This window comes from Lissotriton helveticus, chromosome 3_1 (assembly GCF_964261635.1).
Source record: "Lissotriton helveticus chromosome 3_1, aLisHel1.1, whole genome shotgun sequence".
Lineage (NCBI taxonomy): Eukaryota > Metazoa > Chordata > Amphibia > Caudata > Salamandridae > Lissotriton > Lissotriton helveticus.
Window position 1 is genome coordinate 604,964,714 of NC_136061.1, and position 25,928 is coordinate 604,990,641.

The window sequence follows — 25,928 nt, forward strand, 5'->3', positions numbered from 1 at the left end:
AGGAAACATTGTTTTGCAATTAGTGCCTTGTAGTATCATTAGCATTTTGACCCTATTGTAAAAAGCTATTATTGAATTTATTGGTAAAAGGTATTGGGAGAACTTTATTTTATCTTTAAAAAAAAAAAAAACCTATATTTATTATTTTTAATTTAAGGAAAATTGTTAGTAGGACATCGATTGCTACTTATAACGTTTTTTAATTCTGACGGGACACCCTCTGATGTATTGATGTATTGTGTATGAGTGTTTTATATTGTATGCAATCTTTTATGATTTCCAAAATCTAAATAAAGATATATTGATTGTGATTCTCACAACTTAGCAGTTTGTAGTAGGGAGTAGGGACATACTGGCTGCAAAAGCTCATTATCATGCATCTTGTTATAAGAACTACACAAGGGTTAAAGCAAAGTAGGCAGACCATGCATCTAGCATTCAAACCAATGATCACTACATAAATATGAGAAATGAGGCATATGATGAACTATTTCAATACATTAGAACTGTCAATATTCCTAACAGAGAGGTGATACGTGTAACAATTGTCACTGAATGGCTTGACACCCTAATGACATGCAGAGGTATACTTGGAATAGGCAAATCAACCAAGAGGCATATTAAAAGAAATGTGTACTCCGAGACAGCCTCCACATAGTCCCAGACAACCAAGGAAAACTGTTGGCCATACCTGATAGTGTCATGCTATGGGATGTTGTATAAGAAAACCAGAGTTTGAAAAGGGAATTATCAGTTTTAAAGGTAAAGGCAACAGACTTGAACAAGAATGTTGATCAAACATCATCGCTCATAAAAACAATGATTAAAACAAACTTGACATCAACACCATGGCCAGCCATAACATCCACCAAACAATGATAAAGGTTCATTTGCAGTGTCTGATTACATTAACAGTTTCTATTAAGACTTCTGACTGGAGACCCAGAAAACACCAAGCCGGACAAAATGGTCGTCTTACCTTTGCAATCATTCAGTCAGGACATTATATGTGCAGTGACAAATGCCCAACAGAAAGCCCCCTAAGCAATTGTTGCTCCCATATGTTGTAAAAATGCTGAAAGGCAATGTTAAAATAATTTGCACTCTAAACAGACTTGGTCAGAGGATTTCATACTCACAACTGGAATAAAATGATAGCGCCTTGTATCTTTATAAACTTGCTGCTACATGAAATGAGCAAATTGTTCTTCCAGCAGATATTTAGCCTTATGTTTTCACTAACTTAGTATGGGATAACATTAATAGGCTGGAGGAGACTATTACTGGTAAGGGGAAAAGTCACTAAATCAACTGTATATCTATGCAGCCCAAGATATTTGAACCACAATCTTTTAAAGCTCCTCTCCCAAGCACAAAAAATAAAAGCAAAGAATAATGACCACCGCAAATACGAAAGATTTGTTCATGTACATATCTGGTGAAGTGTTGGGCTTCATCCATTGGTGACAAGTACCAAAGTCATGCGGGAATGTGTTGCCCAATTGAAGCTTGCATAAAATAAAAACATAATATGGGTTGTTACAAGACAAGAAGAGAGCCTTGCACAGATAATACGAAGTTGGATAGAATTTAACATCAGTACTAGAGCCCTAGTTAGTGTATAACAGGATTCCACTGGCTACTTGCCCACCATTAATGCCCCTGCAACTGAGTTGACAACTGTTTCTGAAAATTTGAAACAGTCAGAGCTGAGAAGAGAATCACTGCATTTGGTGAAAACTGTAGTGGTCATTGATCAAGCTCTCTATGCAAAAGCAACTGAGATCATTTGGAAGCATAGAGCAACATACAACAGAATAATTCTTCTACATGCAATGTCATATCCACTCTTGAAAAATGCTTTCAAGAAGTCGGCTTTCACGATCTTTGCATTGAAGCAGACAATATAGTAGAAGGAACCATATCATCAATACTTGAAGGTCATATGTAAAATCGTGCAGTTCGAGTACACAAGTGCGTGCATGAAGCTATGGTGAGACTGGCTTGGTTGGAATTTATCCCCTGGGTGGAAAACTATTTGGAAGAGAACATTCAGGTAGTCTACTCCTTCATTGAGGATCTTAATTAATTTTTCAATAGACCTATGCCAACAGAGATTAGATCATCTCTTGCAGAATGCTACCTTTGCCAAAGTAAAACAGCTTTGAGATGTATTCCTGGAACATCTTCATCATGACAATGGAGTTGTCAATATTGTTGAAAATGTCTTGTTGGCTCTGCTACATGTTTCTAGAGACAGAAATTGGCATTTACATCTACCATCATACACTCCATAATGCCATGGTGTTTCGCGTTTGACAGGAAGAACTATGCTAGATATTTTACTGTTTTGTATGCCGAAATGATATTATTTGCAGTGAAACATCCAGAGATACACCAAAACATCATCAACGTCATCAATGGATGCTTTTCAGTTCAACTGTCAGATGTTAATCCGTTTGGACAAATCACGGTAAATCAAGTGATAGAGGTAACAGTCAACAAAGACACATAGACTCTCGGTGGTAAGGCAGGGTTCAACCTCAAGGCGGGTGCTGTGAATAGATATTATATGACTGCTGAACACAAAAGTGCATTTTGGGTCAGATAAGTGAAATGGTTTGCAACAATAGATCAGATCTTAGGCATAGCTACATAAGTCATAATTTGAAAAAGACGAAGATACTGTTATGAGAGCTGTTAGTCTGGTTCACAGCTAGATAAACCCATTTGTTGGACCACATGAGCTCAGTAGTATCTCCACTGCAAAAAGGCATCACAAGACTTGGTATTGGCATAATAAAAGTGTACAAAAAAAGTGAACAGTGCACTACAAACTTCACACTTGAATTATTGTAGAATAACTCACCTATTAAGAAGTTTCATGACCCAATGAAAATGAACAAACTAAAAACCTTCACTAACATGTTCAAGAAGAAGGCAGTGAGCAGCAATGGTAGGGTAAATATCATGAAAGCAGACAAAGCACTATTTGGTCGAATCATTGTGACAGCATAGAATCAGAACCTTCAAATGGCATATGTACTCTCTCATCACTTAGGATCTTTATCATGGGCTTTAGCAACTACAAAAGGTCTGCTGCAAAAGACAAACAAATCTGTTTTAGCAATATACTTGCAGAAAAACAGTACCCCTGCAGAGAAACTGCGAACTGCCAACATGTGTCTTCTGTCTAAATTACCTCCAGTGCACTGACATGTGCAGACTTCCCTCCTGGGCAAATCTAGCAGAAGCAAAGAATGATGACACCTATTGAGAAGAAGATGATGACAATAAATGTAAATGATAAAATGGTGTTTATGTTCACTCATGACATACACGCCTCTGTAAGATGTAATAACTAATAGTGTTTGAAATTATATGTAAAAATTCTGCATATAATCTAAATCAATATGTGGGGAATACAATAAAGATGTGTTGTTATTATTTTGAGCACTATATTGTTATTACAATTAATAATCATAATGATTGTTAAATAATATTGAATTTTATGAATCAGGTGGAATTCGATTTATTTTCCACATATTATGATGAATTTGTATGATATGTATCAAAATATGAAAACCATTATTTTTTTTTGCTATCGTTACTAATCCAAAAACAACAGTAAAAAGGCAAAGAGTGATGACTTGCTATCACATATTTTCTATCTCTATGCATCCATACCTTGCAACAAATCTTGTTAGAAACCATCCCAGAGTGGTACCTATGATTTATATTTGTGGTCCTGGCTCAAGGCCTACATGACCTTGCCTTGAGTTCACCCAAACTATGATCATCTTTCGTTCCCAGCGTAAAAGGATAAGTGCTGCTAAGAGTGTGGTCAGATGACCACACTATCAGCATCACTGCACTTCATCGCATTCAAAGATCTCCCTCGCTCAACGACTCACTCATCCTCTGAATTTATTTAAAACAATCAAGCCCCAACTGAAGGGACATTGTCATCACTGTGTGTTTACAGGGTGGTGAAAATAATAAATACAGGACAAACAAAAACCAAAATATACTCATGAGAGAAAATCCACATGATAATGTGTATAACAATGTGAGCACAGGGCTACAGCACCCTGGTATGTACAGGTCTGACTAGGCGAGTGGGTGTCTTGACCTGCATCATACATTGGATGCACATGAGTCCCATGTCACATTCACTGTACTCAAAAATCCTACCCTCCCAGAGTCATGTACATATTGTTGTAAATGAATCTAGGACTCTAGTCTAATTTTCCCGATTCATGCCCTTATATAGGTATAGATTGTTTGATCCTTATATAGGCATAGAAATCATTATCATATTTAGACTGAGCCTATGCAGCCCAAATACGGCATGGCTACTTCCACTAAATTCCAAGAATCAACAACGATTTCTTAGAGAAACCCGCCTTCAACAGCTAGGGACTTCCCCTTGCCTGAATACTAATTGATCTAGGAAATCATGGACTTTTCGAAGAACTGAGTCTTTGATGACGTTATTAAGTCCAATCACACATCAAACTCAGCACCTTCAAAGTATAAATATGCCTAGATTTGCCCAGAAAAACACAGGGTGGTTTGGAGCAGATCGACTTACTACTTGCCCGACGCCCTGCAGCAGAAAAGTGCCGAAGGAAGCCGACCCTTCAGCTGACGCACTGAGAGACGCTGTTTTTTTCTCCTGTCGAGAAATCCAGCTCCAGTGTTTCAGGCTACCCTTGCGGGTTGCTGGGAAATCGAGTCCTGGGAGAGAGATACAAGACCTCCTTCATTCTAAAACCAAGGTACGGAGCTGATTAGACCCTTAGAGAATTCGTGGATAGATTCTTGGCAGAGAAATACTAAACTTAAGCTACTCCTCACTTACTTCTTCCCTTGTACTAGACTTAGGTTAGGTACACCGTGGTAGGCGTATTTTAGAAGCACCGGTTGAGTACTTTTTGTCATTATTTTATCACTGTATGTATTTTATATGTTTTAGGTATTTTATGGCTTAGAAACCATATCATGCTTTTACAGTACTACTTTATAATACTTTTTGTATTATATGCCTTGTACTTTATAACCGGTATTACAATTGTAGCAGTACACTTCTTATGCTTGAGAAAGAAGACTGTTCAATAAATACTTTTTATTGAAAACGCCTGTCTCTCTATTTTCTCAGCACCTCTGGTGAAACGAAGCATGCACGATTGACTGAGTAAAATAGCTATCTATTGTTTCCGCTTCTCTAGATATTGATTTCTTATTTTTGGGAAACAAAGTTGTCATGTTTATGCGGTTGTCAGAAACTAAGCCCTTCTTGTGAATTCGAGAAAGTTTCTAGTAACCTCTGAGCTAGCTGGCACTCACAATTAAGTCGAATATATACAATAGAGACCTAGTTGACCTCAGTCCTACGTCTAAACTATAGTATATGTTATTCCAATGCGCAGAGCCTATTGGGAATGTAGGAACTACACTACAATATAGTGCTATATGTCTAGTCAGGCTTCTGCCTTTTGAGGGCCTGGCACAACAGCCATGGGTGGTCTGCATCACAACACTAGACTGTATATACCTTTCACTCATACTTTGTGGCAAACTGGACCTGAAATGCCATGGGCAACCCATGCAGGATTCACAAAATGGAGAATCGGGGTGAGAGATTTATTTCTGTATTACCCCTCCTTTTTTGGAACGTGGCGGGTCTACGCCCAAAGATCGAGGATGAGACGGCTTTGAACTTTCTAGAACAAGGGGAAATAATTTGCCTCCAAGAGACTTGGTCCACGATAGAGCTACATCTCCTAGGCTACAAAACTTATTTCTTCCCAGCCACCCGTAGCATAATAGGCAGGCCCAAAGGAGGGTTAATAACGTATATTGCTAACACACTTAACCATCTAAAAGTGTCTAATATCTTTACCGACCCTAATTGCCAGATTCTCTCCCTGTCTCTTGCAAACAAGGATACCATCCTCCTAGTAAATTTTTATAATAATCTAGAGGAAGACGAATTTCTGACCCTTGTCGGCAACATTCAGGAGAGAATAAGTTGTCTCTATCAGTGGAAGGACTCCCCCGGAACGATTCATCTCCTATGGGGAGGGGATTTCAACCTCCACCCATGCCCTATGGCAAACTCCCAATGCTGTGGGTTTGTGGATGAACACGAGGCTCCACTAGCCCATTTTATCCATAACAAATCGGGGAATACAATGAACAACTTGCTCTCCGATTTGGATTTGGTTATTGCTAACTGCCCAAACCTGGAAAAAAACCTCTTCCACCCGACCTACGTGGGCAGAGGCCACCAAACGACAGTTGATTATATTTTCCTGTCTCCGGGACTGCTACTGATAGCCAAAGCCTATCAGGTTATTCCCACCCCATTGAGCGATCATTCTGCACTGAAATTGGACCTCCATCTAACTGTGCACAAACCCCAAAACACCGAAATAGCCAACACTCTCGCCCAAAGTAGGTTGGAACTGGGGAAAAAGAATGGCTATTCAATAAAATGGGAAAAAATCAATCCCAATGAAATCATAAAAAAATTGGTGGATCGGGCGTACCCAAATATAATTAAATGTTTGGACCTTTCGGCTACCAACAAAGAGGTTCTAAATAACTTTATAGAAATCCTAGAGATAACCAAGGGATTACTCACGGCTAACCCCTCAACTAAACACAGCAGCGAGAAAGGGTGGTTTAACCACAATTGCACCAGAGCCCTATCTGAATTAAAATCTGCCTTACACAATAAACCGAGAGACGTGGGCCAGATCCAATTTCTTAGACGCCTATATACTCGAGAACGCAAGCTAAGAACTCAAGAACTGAAAGAGAAACTCTGGGAAGTTCTACATAAGAGCGCTCTTTCAAAAAATAGTGAGGCCTTTTGGCGAACGGTTAGATCCCCTTATCTCACAGATAATAATTCCCCTAGGATTGAGGCGGCCATAGACGAGGACACCTGGGTAGCCCACTTCAGAAAGATCTTTAAAGCCGATGCGAGCACAGATGGGATAATGAATCCCCTCACAAAGGCACAATACCCAATCTTGTTGTCCTTTGACATCCCTGATATATTAGTGGCCCTGGAAAAAAGTAAGACTGGGAAAGCCCCAGGCACTGATGGTGTCCCAGTTGACCTCTTCAAATCTAATTTGGACCTATGGGCGCCCATTCTCACAAGAGTGTGCACGGCCGCGGCTAGTGAGGGAGTGCTAGACTCTTGGACTAAGTCAATCATGGTCCCCATCTTTAAGAAAGGGGACCGCCAGGACGTGAAGTGCTATCGCCCCATCTCACTGTTGGACTCGCTTGGCAAAGTGGTGGGGAGAGTCATTCTAGAGAGACTTCAGCAGTGGGGTGAGGAGAGAGGCATTTTATCCCATCTCCAGTTTGGTTGTCGAGAAGGCTTCGGGACGGTAGAGCAGGCCCTCAATCTTAGCCTGATAATGCGTAAATATATGCAGGCAAAGAAGAATATGGTGTACATGGTCTATGTGGACCTGTCCGCTGCGTTTGATTGCGTTTCGCATTCAAAACTGTGGACAGTTCTAAGCCAAATGGAAGTAGATCCCCCCCTATTGGACTTCCTGAGAGAGCTCTACTCTGGAGCCTCGGCAAGAGTTCGCTTTGGGAGGAACGGCGAGCTGACGGCATCTTTTGGGGTGGAGCGTGGGGTCAGGCAGGGTTGCGTCCTGGCCCCCTTCCTCTTCTCACTCTATACCAACGGCTTAGAGGAGGGTATGTTGAGGGGGCCCAGGACCTCCCACGTGTAGAGCAGCGCCTGATCCCAGCTCTGCTCTACGCGGACGATGCCGTCATCCTTGCGCGAACCCAGCGCGAACTCCAGAGCTCCCTGAATAGATATACAACCTTTATGAGCCGTTTAGACCTAAAAGTAAATGTTAAAAAACTTTTGTCATGATCTCAGGGGGCGTGAAAAAAGGCGTAAAAAAGATATATCTCGCCAATCAGAAACTTGAGACCACCGCCCAATATCCATACCTTGGGATCATGATAGATGATAGGCTGACATGGAAACCAGCAGTGGAGACAAGATGCCATTTGTTCAAAAGATCGATAGCGGCCCTAAAGAGTTTCTCACAGAGGCTGGGGAGGAGGGCTCCAGTGGAGTTATTAAAAATCTATAACGCCAAGTGCCAGGCCATCGCTCTTTACGGAGCAGGAGTGTGGGGTCATACGGACATTAGAGCCCTTCAGGTAATAGAAAATACCTTTTTAAGATTTCTTCTAGCCACACCAAGAGGCACGTCAACCTATGCCTCCCACATGGAACTGGGAATTCCTTACCTAGAGGACCTAATCAAAATTCAACCATTGATGTTGTGGCGGCGCATTTGGTCATCTGATAAAAATGCGCTAACTCAGTCAATTGTGGCTGACACAATGTCGCTTGATCAGTCCTCAAAGGTAAAGTGGCTCAGTTATATTAGAAATTTTCTTAAAGACATGGGCCTTGAGAATTACTACCTGCAACCAGAGTCTGTAGCTGTGATCCAGCGGCCTATAGAAAATATATCATAAACAACGCTACCCAACTTTATAACCTATAAACAAAATTCTATACTAAATATGGACCCATTTATAAACCTGACATATTTTGGGCCTACTGAATCAGGTGGTCAGATTAAATCTATATACACATTATCTACAAACTATATACATATTTATACATCTGCGTAAAGAATATTGTCATTAGAATAAAACTTGACCATTTAAACGACCACCATTGGCGACGTGATCTAGCTAATAGTAACCTACACTCCTGAATAACCAAGACCAGCTTGTTTGTCAAAAGTAAGATTTTATTTACTAAATTATGGTATATAAGTTGATAGTTTTATAAATGAATTTTATTAGCATTAAAGCAAGCATGATTGTAAAGAAAATATGAGAAAATACAATTTAAGCAAGTAAATCAAAATTAAAGTGAATATATAAAGTTTAGCATTTTTAAAACCTAATTCCCTAACTGAACTAAATAGATAGAAATTAAAGTAAAGTTCTTTGAGGATTCTTACGTGCTCCACGCATAGTCCGACAGCACTTCACCCTCATCGGAAAGTCAGAAAGCAGCAGCCAGCCCATCCCTAGGGGCATGACTTTTTATACCTTTCTACGCTAACTGAACTAAGCAAAGGAAAGTTTTCAGAAATCTTCGACGTCCCATTGGCTGAGAGTGACAAGTGACATGTCACCCACTTTCCAAAAAGTTCCATTAGTTCATGTTTCATAAAGACCATTGTCTCTTCCACGTGAAACCAGGAGCTTCCTGAGTTTGCAACAAATGTATAAAGTCATTCTCGCAGCGTCCATTGACTTTCAATTGACTTCCGCGGATGCCAAGTTAAGGACTGACAAAATGTTCTTTTTCGACCTTGGCCATGTCCGACAGAATGATGACAGCACATTAGTTTTGCTTTGTGAACGCAGCTTTTGACGAATAATTTTTTCAGAATGGGCGTCTCATGACTTTTGCAGAATTACAAGTCAGCTCTTTTCTGCGACTCAAGTGACTAGGCCCAAAGGCAGGCAATTTAAGCTTTCTAGTATAAAACAAACACAAGAAAAGTATTAATGTAAGAAATAATGTAGATTCTGTATCCACCCTTTGGTTCACTAATTAATTAACCCACCCGATTAATCAAAATGTTACCTAGCAAATGCAAACAAATAAAGCAGCGTTTATATCTACCAGTCTCCGTTATTCCATGAGACTCATATGCACCTAGAATAGTAGAAATGACATCACACAGACAAGGAAAAGCAAAACAAGCACATGCTTCTTTTAATTTTGCAGCAGTTAGTAATGACAAAAACGAAAACAATAAATTATTTTATTATTTTGCACGAACAAAAAGATGCAACAATTATGCACGTTTATGAGCACACATGTTAGTCCCCCCATGTGTAAAGTTTAATCTAAGTTGTATTAGCACGACATATCACAAATCATTAATATTATTATTCAAGTTATGGAAATGTGACTTCGCGAGTTTAAACAAAATTTTGTTTTCTATCTCGCTCCATCAACTCCCTCATCTGGTGATTAACAAATCACCACACCAGCACTCAAAATTTTGATAATTTAAAATTTTAAGAAATCGATTCAAATTCATTTGTATCAGTAAACCTAAAAGTCTGTTTCTGCATATTCTTTGAAATTAGCATAACGCTCTCCATGTAACTCCTGTAATTCGATCTCTCTTTCTTCTTCTTTTCTGAGTTTATAGATTCTTTTCTTTTCTTTCAACTGTTTCTTTCTTTTATGTAACAAACAACCTATTTTGGTCAAAATAAAAATGAATACTATTATAATCAAAGGTGCCAGAATCTTGCCAAGAATTGAACTTCCGATATTATGAAACCAGTTTTTAATTGCTTGAAACCTTTTTGAAAGTTTCCCTGTAAAATCATCTTCTTCTAAAGGAATTATTTCTGAATGCATTTGTGTAATATTCTTAATATACATTTCAATATTCTTACTTTCATCAGGTATATATGTACAACAATGTTGTACATGTAAAATGCCACAGACTCCTCCCTCTTTTGCTAGGAGTATGTCTAAAGCAAGGCGGTCTTGTATTACCATAGATCTAATTGCAATAACTTCAACATTCACTAATTGAAACCCATCAGCTGTGTCAGTTGACAATCTATCAACTATAGTGGACAATTTTCTGATTCTCCCTGCATTAAGGGTTATACCAACAAAAGGTATTACAGCTTGAAAAATATCTCCCAGAATTTCAGTAAAAGTTTCTCTTTTAACTCTATTTACATAATTATGAATTTTAAACAATCCTTCTGAATCTCTGTCAACATGAAACACTTTAGGAAAAACAATTCCCACATAACAAGTTCCATACCAGTGGTCTGGAAGGTTGTAGTAGGCTTTGTCACCACAAACAAAATAAATCCCAGGAAAGATAGGATCTTTTCCACCTTTAAATCCCCAACCTCCCAAAATCTGATAAGTATCTTCACAGTTACTTGCACCTACAAAGTAATTATCAAAAAGTGTATTATCTCTTCTAATGCAAAGTTTTCCACTAACTGGTTTGTCTATGTGAATTGCAATATTTTCAAGCATTTTGCCATTTAATTTCTCATCCTCTTTTTGCCAGAAAGCTGACTTAGTCTGCTTAACTAATTCATTCCTCTTATAAATTGCTCTTCTCTCTTCAACCATATTCAACAATTTCTTTCCTTCAGCACTTAATTTACATGTTAGATTATTCTTGTAAGCATACTCGTAAGTGAGTTCATTAGTAACAAGGAAAAATTCTCTCATTTGTTTTGCTTTCTTATGCTTATTTAAAGCATTATCAATCTTAATATTTGCAAAAATTTCATCATAATTTGAATAGTAATATTCTAAACGTCCAGTTTGATAAAATAAACTAGTTAATACACTACATGTTACAGCATAAGTGAGAGGAAGCATATTATATGTTACTCCCTCAGAAACAGAAGCAGGTAACTTAACACAGACATAGCAGTCTTTTGCATCCATTACCTTAACATATTCACTCAATAGTTTTGTGAATGTATTACTTGAAAAATCACCAATTGATTTATCTTGATGAATGTTAGGCTGATGATCAATAACTTTAGCAGACGCACTATGTTTAGTTTGGCTAACCAGAGCTTTGCTTGTTATGTTAACTTTGTGTAATTCTCTATTCATCTCCAAAGGAATAATCACAGCTAGAACAAACCAGAGCAGAACTAAAATGAGCAGACACACCAGAGTCATCTTACAGCATCTTTTAAAAACAGAACACTTTGAAGTGCTCTCCTTAACATAAGGCATTCTTGGTTAATTTTTTTTTAGCCTCAAAAAATAAAAATAAATAATTTTAAAATAAATTCTAAATTTATATATTTACACCCCCCTTTTAAAATATTTTTTTTTTATTTTTTTTTTTTATAACCCTAAACAAGATTTCTTCGACCTTATGTCATACATAAGTTTTCTTCAACTAAACAGTTTTTCTTCGACCTTGTGTCAATTAACAAATTTTCTTCAGCCTTTTGCCAATTTAATATTTCTGTACATCAATCATTGTCACTAATTTCTTGGATTTCGTTTTCTTCTTCACTACTATCATATATGTCAATAACAGGTGGAATTACTAAGTAAGTCCACTCAGGAGACTTGTATTTTTGGTTTGGTCTTATTATTCTCTTCCCTTTTCTCGATATCACTTCAATTTTTCTTCCAACTCCAACTTCTTTTCCAGGACTCTTTTGACTACTGATTTCTTCAACTTGTTCTTTTGGCTTTTTAATCAATCTGACTCTCAATCTTCCACCTGGCCAGTAGTCTGCTTTTCTCACGTACTTCTTCTTTGGTTCAGAATTATTTGATTCTGATTTCCAAGTCCTTTTCTTTCTGTTTTCACTTTCACCTTCCACGTCACTTTCTTCAGTTTCGTAGTCTGAAATTTCAATTGACTCAGGAACTTCTCTATTCGGCAATTTCACTCCTTCAGGAACTTCACTTTGTCTTCCATCACTGGTACTCGGTAATTCGTCTTCCTCCTCTTCCTCAATTACCTCTAACTTCCCAGATTTCGGATTTCTGTTCCTTACTTCAGAGTTTGTTCTCTGCCATTCGATACTCTCCTGGTCTGAAACTTCTTTTTGTTCAGCTTCTTTGTCTTCAATGGAGACAACCGAATCCTCAGTTATCTTTCCTTTTAACAGATTCTCTTCACCTTCAGAATCTATTTCAATTATTTCCAAGTCTTTTCTTGTCAAATTTCCATTCGCTGGTACAGTTTCCAGATGTCGACTTTCTTGTCGATCTTCAGAATCTGGAATTATTTCACCTTCTGTTTTGCCTTCTGCTTCAGAATCAGAATCATCTGTAGTATCACTTTCAACATCAGAACTTTCAGGAGTTGGTACTGGAATAGTATGACTAGGATGAATCCAACGTTTCAATCCTCTGCACTTTACAGCATTAGTAGTGATCAAGATTATCTGCCTAGGTTTCTGCCATCTAGGAGCTAGACAATTCCTTTTCCGATGTACTTTCGTTCTGACCCAATCGCCAGGTCTCAGATCATGTGTCAAAACCTTTTCATTTGATTGAGCTTCAGTTCCCACCTGATTAGACACAGAAGTTACCATATCAGATAACCTTTTACAGTAATCCAAAATTGCACTGTCATTTATGCTCAACAGTTTACCTACAGGTACAAAAGCTTGCCTCATAACTCTTCCCATTAAAATTTCATGAGGACTCAAACCTGTCTTTTTATCTGGTGTACTTCTTAATGACATCAAAACAAGTGGAAGAGCATCAGTCCATTTTATACCTGTTTCAAGACACATTTTTCCAATTCTGTTTTTAATTGTTCCATTTATTTGTTCCACTACTCCTGATGCCTCTGGTCTGTATGCACAGTGTATTTTCTGCTCAATGCTCAAAGCTTCGCAAATTAACTTCATCAGTTTGTTATCAAAATGGCTTCCTCCATCACTCTCAATAGTGACTGGAAAACCGTACCTTGGGATGATTTCTCTGAGCATTAGTTTTGCCACTGTAATTGAATCACAATGTCGTGTAGGGAAAGCCTCTACCCATCTTGAAAATAAGCATACAATTACAAGTACATATTTCAAACAATTGTGTAAGGGCATTTCAATGAAATCCATTTGTAACCTGGTAAAGGGACCACCTTCTCGACCAATTATTCCTGTCCCCACCACTGATTTTCTGTTTGGATTCATTTGTTGGCATGACAAACACCTTTGACAAAAAGATTCAGCAATAGTTCTAAACTTGGTATTGAACCATGTTTCTCTGAAAAGTCTAACCATAGAATCTCTTCCCAGATGTGCTGGACCATGATATAATCTGGCCATATCAGCAATCAAACAATTTGGTAAGACTACTCTGCCATCTTTGTAAACCCACACTCCATCTTCTTCACGTGGTCTACAATCTGATCTTAACCATAAGTCTTTTTCTTCATCTTCTGCTTCATTTTGTAAATCTCTAATCTCATGCCATGTTTCTACAACAGTTGTTAGCATTAATGAATTTGAATCAGTTTCTTTACTCCTCTCCCGATTGTATGAATAATTTTTCCTTGCGCAGTATTTAGCTGTTTCATCTGCGAAGGCATTTCCCTTGGAAATATAATCAGTTCCTCTAGTGTGCGCTGCACACTTAACAATGGCGATTTCTTTTGGCAATTGTATTGCTTCAATTAATCTCCTAATGAAAACTGCATTTTTAATTGGTGATCCTGCTGATGTCATGTATCCTCTCTGTGACCAGAGTTGTCCATAATCATGCACAACTCCGTACCCATACTGACTATCAGTAATGATGGTAACTCTTATATCCTTTGATATTTCACATGCACGAATTAAAGCAATCAATTCAGCCACTTGTGCTGAACGAACTCCTTCAAGACATGATGCTTCTTCTATATCTACAAACTGAATATGAAGCTTTTAAGACACCTCCTTCGGATCTTAAGCATGACCCATCTACAAAGTAGACAAAATCCGATTCAGACAAAGGTCTGTCTTTGATGTCTTTTCTTGGTTTAGTGCAGAATTCCATGACATCTAAACATTCATGTTCTGTTTCAATGTCATCAACAATTTCAGAATCAGGCAGTAATGTAGAAGGATTCAGATTTAAACATCTTGAAATCGAAACATTATCTGCTCCCAGTATGATTTTCTCATACTTTGTCAATCTGCTACTTGTTAAATGTTGAGTCTTACCTCTTGTCAGTAATATTTCAACTGAATGAGGCACAAAAACTTTCACAGGAAATCCCATAATGATCCCTTCACTTTGTTCGAGGCTGATACTTGTAGCTGCAACTGCTTTCAAACAACCTGGTAATGCTTTTGCAATTGGATCAAGAACTGCAGAGAAGTATGCAATAGGTTTCTTTAAATTTCCATGTTTCTGTATTAACACAGATAATGCACATCCTTCTCTCTCACTGCAATACAGTTCAAAATCTTTCTCATAATTTGGCATACCTAAAGCAGGAGCTTGGCATAAACTCTTTTTCAGGTTCTCAAAAGAATCCATCTCAGCATCATTGAGAATAATTGGATCTTTTACATCTGACTTTGTCAGTCTTTGTAGTGGTTTTGCAATTACTGAAAATCCACTTATCCATTGTCGACAGTAACCAACCATTCCCAAGAACATTCTGACCTGTCTTTGTGTTCTTGGTGGTAACATTGCTTGAATCATTTTTATTCTTTCTATTGTTACTTGTCTTTTTCCCTTTGCAATTCTGTGACCAAGATATTTTACTTCTTGTTTGCAAAACTGTAATTTTGCTGGAGACACTTTATGTCCTTCTTCTGCAAGGCGATTTAACAGAATTATTGTGTCTGTTACACAATTTTCTCTTGTCTTTGCAGCTATTAACAAATCATCAATATACTGCACTAGCGTAGACCTGCCAGGTAAGTCTAGGTCTTCTAATGATCTTTTTAACAGTTCGTTAAAGATTGAAGGACTTTCTGTATAGCCCTGAGGGATTCTTGACCATCCGAGGGTCTTACCTTGGAATCTGAAAGCAAAAATTTCATAACTGTCTGGATGTAAGGGAACAGTAAAGAATGCATTGCAAAGGTCAATGACTGTATACCATTCAGCATCATGTGGAATCTGAAATAGAATTACTGCTGGATTTGGAACCACAGGACAACATGGAACGACAATTTGATTAACCTTTCTCAAATCTTGTACGATTCTAAATGTTCCGTTAGACTTTTTAACTCCCATAATTGGTGAATTACAAGAGCTACTCTCCATTTCTTTTAATACACCTTGCTTGATTAATTTTTCAATTATAGGTGTGATACCTTCAATTGTTTCTGTTTTCATTTTATATTGTGGAGTGTTTGGAAATTCTATTCCCTGTTTCAATGTAATTTTTACTGGATCTACGTTTTTCATCAGACCCATCTCATTTCCAGTAAAATCCCATATTTCAGATTTCACTGTTTCTTTGAGTTCTTCAGGTAAATCCTTTTCTTCAAATGCAGGAAACAATTTTGTTTCTTCTGCTTCCATCATCATCATTGTCATTCTGTATAAACCATCTTCCTCCATTGTTTGTAACTCAACTCCATCAGGAGAACAATATATTCTACAATTCATTTTACATAGGATGTCTCTGCCTAATAGATTCACTGGACTACTATTACAAACCACAAATCTGTGTTTGTCTCTGTAATTTCCAATTTCAACTGGTACTGGATCAGTTAAGTCAGTTTTAATTTGCTGATTACTTACTCCAACAACTTGGATGGTATCCCCAGAGAGAGGTAGGTTTTCAATTTCCACTGATCTAACAGTAGAACGGGTAGCACCAGTGTCCACTGGAAAAGTGATGTCTACATCATTAACTTTCCCGTTTACAAAAGGACCAGACTGGTCAACCTCAAGAGTGGCTCCAACAACACACTCTTCCTCCTCTCTCGGGCACCGTCAGCAATAATCATCAGAATCGCTGTCTTGACTTTCTGTTAATAAAAATTGTTGTGAAGCATTTTGCATTTGAACCCTTTGCTGCTTTTGCTGTTTTTGTGGTTTTATTACCTGTTCACTTCCCTGAAATCCCACGTTTGGATTATATTTTTGAACTCCCCCACAATTCGGAAAAGGTGGTTGTGGCAATTGGTCTTGACGATTATTCACCTGTTGTTGTTGCTGTTGCTGTAACTGTCGCTGAATATTAAATTCGTTTAACCCCTGTTGTATCTGTAGCTGTCGCTGCAGGTCAACACCATTCTGCATCTGTGGATTCAATAAGGGATTCTTTAAGTTTTTAGGAGGATGAGGACACTCGTCTCTCCAATGTCCAATTTCGCCACAATTAAAACAAGGTAATCTTTGCTTCAACTCCTCAATCTTTGGGCTAAATTTCTTTGGGAAATTATTATTCTTAAACTTTCCTTGTATCTGGTTAGTATTTCCAGTTTGAACAAAATTAGTGTTCTTATTACCCATGCTGGCAATCTGTTGCTCAGCCACCTTTACCTGAGCCCACATGGCTTTCTCCTTCAGCTTCTTCTGTTTTACTTCTATTTCATCGCTGCAATACTTTGCTTTTCTTAGAATATCATCTACAGATAGTGATTGCCATCCGACAATACTATTTCTGATCATTTCTCCAATTTCAGGTTTTAGTCCATAAACAAATCTATAGACAAAATGGCTCATGTCTTTTTCATCTAATTTTTCATAACCACTGTATTGTTTAAAGATTAACAGTAGTCTTTCATAAAAAGAGTGAACTGATTCTTTTGTTTCCTGTTCTGTTCTTTCTATTTTAACCCAATCGACTTCTTTGGGTGGAATTTTGTTTTTCATCCAAACAATTACTTTTTCATAAAAATCCATTACAAGTGGATTTGGAGCACCTGTCTCTTTGATTCGCTCAGGTTCTGTTTTTGGCCAACTAATCGATATTTTACATTCTGTCCAAAGATCTGATGGAACAACAATATCAAAAAATCCATCTAAATCAATCCACAGAACTTTTGATACTTTGATAAATCTATCGACTTGCCTGTACCACTCAACTGGTTTTTCCCTCAATTTTGGAAAGTCATTTGTAAATAACAGAATGTCCTGTCTCGACCAAGGGACATGAACATATCCTCCACCTGCAATTTCTCTCATTGGAAATTGTTTTGACAATTTTTCCAATCTTTCATCTTCCTTCTTTTTCGTCCATTTTACTCTCCATTTGTTCAGTTCTCCTAGCTTTTTGATATAAACAATCAAATCTTTAATATGAACTATTCTTCCCATTGAGTTTAAACTCTCGATGTCACTTTCTGAAAAGTCTAATCTGTAATGTTTTGCAAAATTCTTTTGTTTATTCACATCGATTTCAAGTTCTGCTGCTAGATCCTCTAGTTGATCATATTTGTTTTTCGTTTTCCACTGAATGCTTTTGCAAATGAACAGTAGTTCATCATCTCGATAGTAATTTAAACTATCTGGACCAATTGTTCCAATTATTAATTCTTCGATATTCGCTTTTAATTTGGCCACATCAAGTTTTGGTGTGGTTACCCTGACTTCAGGACTCCCTATATCTGATATAGCACCCATTGGTGTTTTTGGAGATAAATCCTCATTAAAGGTTAAATCAGGCATTCTCGATTTAGAAGAGTTTATTTCAGATAAGTCTGAATAAAATTTTTCAGCAGCCTTTTGAATTTCTGTATTTAAAGGAATAGTTAATCCAGTTTTGTTTGTTTCCTTTTGATCAAATACAGGCTGAAAAGGACCAATTGTTACTGGAACTGTCACAGCTTCCATGCCTTTTGTCATTCTTTTTATTAATTCTTCTTTTGATCTTAAGTATTCATTATAATCAACATCTTCAACATTTCTTGCCTCTCTTGTATAATCTTTTGGAGGTTCTCTTGCTCTTGGAGCCATTGTAAAATGTCTACCTTCATTTCGAGCATTCTCGAATTCTGGTCTTCTAGGAGTTTCAATGATTTCACAATTATTAGGATAAAGTTTAGGAGCTTCATTAATTGGAGGTGCACTCAGTGAAGTTTCAGTAGAAACCACCGGAGTAGACCATGATCTAGGAGGTCTCAAAGGCTGATTCTTTCTAGCAGTTGTATATATTTCTTCCATTACTGCATCCTCAGATTCACTTTCCATAGATTTCCCTGTAGGAGAACCCATTACCATTTCATGAATTAAATACAATCCTTCACTCATGTTTCCCTGTCTCCACATTCGCAATCTATCTTCATGAGTTTCCCTTCTCCAAGGTGGATTTTTAGAAGGTCTTTTAATTCCACTAGCTTCTCTTTGTAATTGATACATCTCGTCTTCCCACTCAACTAAAGCTTCGAATTGAGTTGGTCTCGGTTTTGGAACAAGAGCATTCATTTTCTCTCGTAAATTTCTTAAGACTTTTACATTAAATGAACCATCATCAGGCCAAGTTAAAACACCGTCGTTTTTAGTATAGCGTTTCCAACTATCGAACCATAAGACAGTATGATATCCATATTCACCTTCCATATATGCTGCAGGTGTTTTATACTTATGAAGTAGTTTACCACCTCGCGTTTCGATTTTCTTGTCAGGTGAAAATAAATTCTTAAACTTCTGAAATAATGTTGGCTTTTTCTCAACATGTTTAAAATGATAACTCATTTTTAAGAGTTAAATCTAATTCACAAAATCGTTCGTAAAATATTTCCGGGATGTTCCGAAAAACAACCAATCCGTGCGCGAAACACACCAACAAGCCAATGACAGTTGAGCTACGTCACTTTTCTGCTCAACCAATAAATTTGGAGTTTTTCTGAAGGACCAATCAGCTCACAGGTCGTCAGAGACTCAAGAGCCAATCAGAATATAGTTTGTGACGTAGGTCACCCAATCCCAGCGCGGCTCTGTGACGTACACAGCAGCTGCGGTTTCTCGTTTCTCACTCCTGGCGCTTACCCCTCCTTCACAAAATCTTTTCACAGCGCCATTTTAAGAACACTTTTCATTGTAAATTAATTCTTAACAATGACTATAAAGACAACATCTGTTCGTTTCACTATTTAGGATAGTTTACATACATTCAAGTATCCACACTTCGGAATAGACGGCGCTATTCACACTAAGGATAATATTCAATTGTCAGTAGAGTAACCTTACCCCACCCTTCTAACACGTATAATTATGAACTCGCTTTGCTCTGAACCCACCGCGAAGTGAAAGTTCTAAGAGTTCCACTTGAACATAAAATACAATTCAAACTCGCACTTTCACACTGAAATTTCCCTAATTTCAAACACACATGAAATCCGTACAGGACTCTCACCTGTTTATAGAAATCATGCACCGTTAGCAAAATAACGACGTTATCCGTACAGGGCTCTCACCTGTTTATAGATATGAAACATGTACCCGTACAGGACTCTAACCTGTTTATAGATAACCATGCACCGACGCTAATTTACCCTTCACTCAAGCTCGGATATAACTAATACTCTTATCACAGTGAGTTTTATGGAAGGCGCTTTGTCCCTATTCTCATGCTGTTTTAATTTCTTAGAAAACCCTCACTTTACAAGATTCAGACCTAGCCCTAAAACTGTGCTGCTCGGCGACAACACTATGGTACACGGCGATACCTCTTGTGATACTCGGCGATATCACTACAAACAGAACAGATGGCTTGCGTGACTAATTTCTCGCCACACAATCTATACCGGTATAGCTTACAGATAGCACGAAAAACGAACTTAACATGTGTTAAAACATCGATCCTATTTCCATACCATAACACTTTAGTAACCCTTAGCAACCAACATATTACCTTGGTTACCCTTAGCAACCATCAATTTCTGCTACCAGAGAATTGATCCAGCGGCCTATAGAAAATATATCATAAACAACGCTACCCAACTTTATAACCTATAAACAAAATTCTATACTAAATATGGACCCATTTATAAACCTGACATATTTTGGGCCTACTGAATCAGGTGGTCAGATTAAATCTATATACACATTATCTACAAACTATATACATATTTATACATCTGCGTAAAGAATATTGTCATTAGAATAAAACTTGACCATTTAAACGACCACCATTGGCGACGTGATCTAGCTAATAGTAACCTACACTCCTGAATAACCAAGACCAGCTTGTTTGTCAAAAGTAAGATTTTATTTACTAAATTATGGTATATAAGTTGATAGTTTTATAAATGAATTTTATTAGCATTAAAGCAAGCATGATTGTAAAGAAAATATGAGAAAATACAATTTAAGCAAGTAAATCAAAATTAAAGTGAATATATAAAGTTTAGCATTTTTAAAACCTAATTCCCTAACTGAACTAAATAGATAGAAATTAAAGTAAAGTTCTTTGAGGATTCTTACGTGCTCCATGCATAGTCCGACAGCACTTCACCCTCATCGGAAAGTCAGAAAGCAGCAGCCAGCCCATCCCTAGGGGCATGACTTTTTATACCTTTCTACGCTAACTGAACTAAGCAAAGGAAAGTTTTCAGAAATCTTCGACGTCCCATTGGCTGAGAGTGACGAGTGACATGTCGCCCACTTACCAAAAAGTTCCATTAGTTCATGTTTCATAAAGACCATTGTCTCTTCCACGTGAAACCAGGAGCTTCCTGAGTTTGCAACAAATGTATAAAGTCATTCTCGCAGCGTCCATTGACTTTCAATTGACTTCCGCGGATGCCAAGTTAAGGACTGACAAAATGTTCTTTTTCGACCTTGGCCATGTCCGACAGAATGATGACAGCACATTAGTTTTGCTTTGTGAACGCAGCTTTTGACGAATAATTTTTTCAGAATGGGCGTCTCATGACTTTTGCAGAATTACAAGTCAGCTCTTTTCTGCGACTCAAGTGACTAGGCCCAAAGGCAGGCAATTTAAGCTTTCTAGTATAAAACAAACACAAGAAAAGTATTAATGTAAGAAATAATGTAGATTCTGTATCCACCCTTTGGTTCACTAATTAATTAACCCACCCGATTAATCAAAATGTTACCTAGCAAATGCAAACAAATAAAGCAGCGTTTATATCTACCAGTCTCCGTTATTCCATGAGACTCATATGCACCTAGAATAGTAGAAATGACATCACACAGACAAGGAAAAGCAAAACAAGCACATGCTTCTTTTAATTTTGCAGCAGTTAGTAATGACAAAAACGAAAACAATAAATTATTTTATTATTTTGCACGAACAAAAAGATGCAACAATTATGCACGTTTATGAGCACACATGTTAGTCCCCCCATGTGTAAAGTTTAATCTAAGTTGTATTAGCACGACATATCACAAATCATTAATATTATTATTCAAGTTATGGAAATGTGACTTCGCGAGTTTAAACAAAATTTTGTTTTCTATCTCGCTCCATCAACTGGCATGTCGAAGAAGGGCCTGAAGCAGCAAGCCCTTCATCACTTAGAAACATTGAGACTGACATCTGAGGCAACAAAACCATCAGTTATCCATGCGAACCTGGTGCAGACAACATGTGGTATTCAACCGTATTTAACCTTGCAGATTAAAACATACGAGAGAATGCTGATGACCAGACTCAGACTGGATACTTTCTTGAGACTGGTCGCTTTCCCTCTGAATAAAGGCTGGGATCTAAGTTTGCCCCCATGTCCCTGCGATGGGAAATCTACTCAGACTAATATACACGTGATCATGTTCTGCAAGTTTTATCATCCCCACAGAAAAATTTGGTTACTCCCCACACTTAGACGTTGGGGCCTTAGACAATGCCGACCAGCATTCCTTCGTTTGCAAATGTTAGAATCTGAAGATGTTTGCTATACCGTTCTCAACTTTCTAAAATGCATCACGAATCACAGAAAAAATCTGTAATGCATCTTTTTGCAAACGTAATAATGATAACATTTTATCATTTTAACATTCTTCTTTTATTTTTCATCTTATATTTCCCCTCTATGTAATTTTGCGGAATTTATAACTTGAATTTCTGTATTTGTGTAAATTGTACTATTGACTGCTCTTTTATGGTTTTCCTTGTGAAATACCGAATAAAGAAAGATATATATATTATTTCTGTATTAGAGACATTGCTTCACACACTGATTTAACTTTCTCCTGATGATCTATTGGAGCTTTCAGCCCTGTGCTCTCCTATACTTAAGACCAAGGGATAAATAGGTATAGGAAACTGATTCAATATATTGCATTGAAATCTAGTCACCTCAGGGCTCATTTATTAGCTATTACACCATGCTGCACCACAATGTGTCACATGGAAAGGGCAGGAATGCATTGCATTGCATTTATTGGAATATGGCACATTCCTGTACTTTTCCATGCACTGGCGCACAACATGCTCTGGTACACAATGGGTTGCCTACTGCCAACGCAAGCACCCTTGCACCATGCTGCACGGGAGCCTGAGTTGCATGCAGAATTGATTTTGTGAAGGAAGGGACACCTGGGAGGAATATTCCTGCCGAATGCAGCATACAAAGAAAGAGGAAGAAACAAGGAGAAATAGAGATATTTCTCCTTGTTATGCCTTTCCTGGGAAGGTGCAAGATTTTGGGTATTCTTAGGTTTATGAGTTCTTGTAAATCTGGAAATGCATCAAAATCTATGGGAGTTGCATGAGAACACACATGGAACGCTCATAGAATCCTTCCCAGAGCAGAGTAAGGGAATGCAGCTATTTACACTGTGTTGCATTACTCAAGAATTTTGAGCCACTCAGAGCCGCGCAAAGAACCTTGCCTGACTTCAGAAATCTGTCTTAAGGTTTGCGTCATTCTTACACCACAGTGTGTGGTGCAAGAGTGACGCAAATGGACTAATAAATAGGCGCCTTGGTGCTTGTCACTTGTCTATACATTTTAAGGTTGTGGCCCTAAGGAGAATTTAGTTCACACGCCTGATGCATAGGCAGTGGCTGCCTGCCACACTAATATTACATTTTATTTATTTATTTATACAAGATTTATACAAGATTTATAATGGCATTTGAGCTCTAAAAATGGCAAGTAGCAGCAGAAATGCCATCTCTAAACCCACAAGTAGTAGTTCAGACCAGTCTGGGCTGAAATGTAGCCTATATGTCCACAGCGAGGTAGCCACTTTGGCCAAAGTGTATGAAAGAGCAAAAGGAAGTCTCGGAAATGTCCTAAAAGAACCCTATATTTGTTTAATCAGCATATACATTGAACTGCAGTATAAACCACGGATACAGGAAAGGAAACATAAGTAGTAAAAGTTACGCGTGCACCGATCCTTAGAGGACCTCAACGTTTTCCCCAGTTCTCACCCCCATTTATTCACTCTCTGATCTTCCCATCCCAAAATCGTTCATCATTTTATATCAGTTATGTTATGTTATTTGCACTTGTAGAGCAGGCAATTACCCTTGGGTGTCCTGGCGCTAAGTACTGGGTCTCAGAAAAATCACTCCACGAGGGAGTAAGGGTCAAAGGGAAAAGTTTAAAGACTACAACAGATTCAATCTCCAAATCTAATCAATAACAATACACAAATAACCTGGTAGTCTGACAAAGCAAAAAGTGAACAAAATATGAGAGGCTAAAGGAACAAGTTCCAATGGTGATCACCTGACTAATGGTGATCACTGGCGTAACTACAACAAACACGACTCCATGACAGTAGAAACCCAGAGGAGGGGAAAAGGAAAAAAGGATTTCCATCAACTGCCCTTAATGGCCAGTGTCATCATTTGGAACTCCAAAGGTACCCCTGTCACCTCTGTTCTACTGGCAGCAAGCCAGAGACCGGTGAAGTAGGTGTTGTAAGAGACCAATCAAGAAAGAAAAAGACAGATTGATAGTCTAATTGTCCAAAAGGGTATACTGACCAAAACAATCAAATGCAGTGCAAAGAAAGAATATCTAAGTGAGGTGAAGTTAAAAAAAGATTACACAGCAGTCCAAAGAACTTTATTATTGACTATCACAGCCTCAGTACACTGACTGAGGTACCGACGGAGAGGGCGGTGCCTCCTTCACCTGAGTCTGAGCCAGGTGAGGTGAGGTTCATACCTCACACAGGACAGGTATGAATATCCATCCCTCCTGTATAGAGGTATTGTGAAATATCACAAGTTCATTCACTGTGATAACTATATGTTTTTATGTTTTGTCCTATTTGTTTCACTTTTTCAAATAGCACTATTATGCAGTAGCTCTCACCCTAAGGTCCTGACGAAATCCGGGGTTCTTTGACCCATAACGGCTGAAACTAGTAGACCAAGTACATCCGGCAGATTTGTTACATGCCGACACCTATTTTATTAAGATCAACAGTAGTCAATAATAAACTTCTTTGGACTGCTGTGTAACCTTTTTTTAACTTCACCTCACTTAGATATTCTTGCAAAGTACTGGTTGCCTGGGGAAGCTGAAAGAGTACTACTGCGAGAAGAGCCATGTCTTCAAGCCCTTCCAGAATGAAAGGAGATCCGGGGAAATCTTAAGGAAAAAGGGACGCTCATTCCAAGCTCTCGAGGCACAAAGAGTAAAACTCCTGCCTCCCTAATTAACTTTTATTGACATGGGGACTTGCACTTGTTTAGCACTGGTGGATGGTAGTGTTCTACCAGGAACATACCAGTGGAACTTTTGCCTGAGAAACTCATGACCAATTTATTTGCATACAGCCAGGTTCTGAAACTGGGATGGTGCAATGAGCTAAAAAACGGTGTTGGATCTAGCCCTGATCTTTTGACTGGGTGAGAGTATTCTGCTTAATTCAGAGACTCTGTCCCTCACCACCCCTTGTTGTAAACAATTCCATTAATGGCCTTAAAAACAAAACAGAGTGCCTTGAAGCGGGTTCTTTGTTTTATCGGAAGCCAGTGTATCTTCTTAAGCTCTCCTTTTACGGAAACAAATTTGGGTGTTCCAGACAGCAGTCTGGCCGCTGCGTTTTAGACTAATTGGAGCCTATTCATATGTTGTTTTTTGTATGTTCAGATATAGGCTGTTACAATAGTCCAAATGCAATGTAATGAGGGCCATGACCACTGTCTTGAGATTGCTCTCGGTCAAGAAGATCTTGATTTTCCTTATGATTCTAAGAATCATAAAGCAAGCTGGGTCACCATGCTTACTTCATCACCCATGGTGAGTTTGTTGTCCACTAATACCCCAAGGTTTTTGGCCTTCCTAGTGGGTATGGGGCTGGAGCCAAGGTCTTCCACCACCACTCCGGTGTCCATACCTGTGGATTATTCCCAAACTTTAAGACCTCGGTCTTGCTGGAATTAAGTTTTAAACAATTGGAAGACATTCAACAGGATATTGCGCTCATGCATTCATGGAAGCGGTCCCCAGTTTCTTTCTCACCTAGTCAACGACAACAC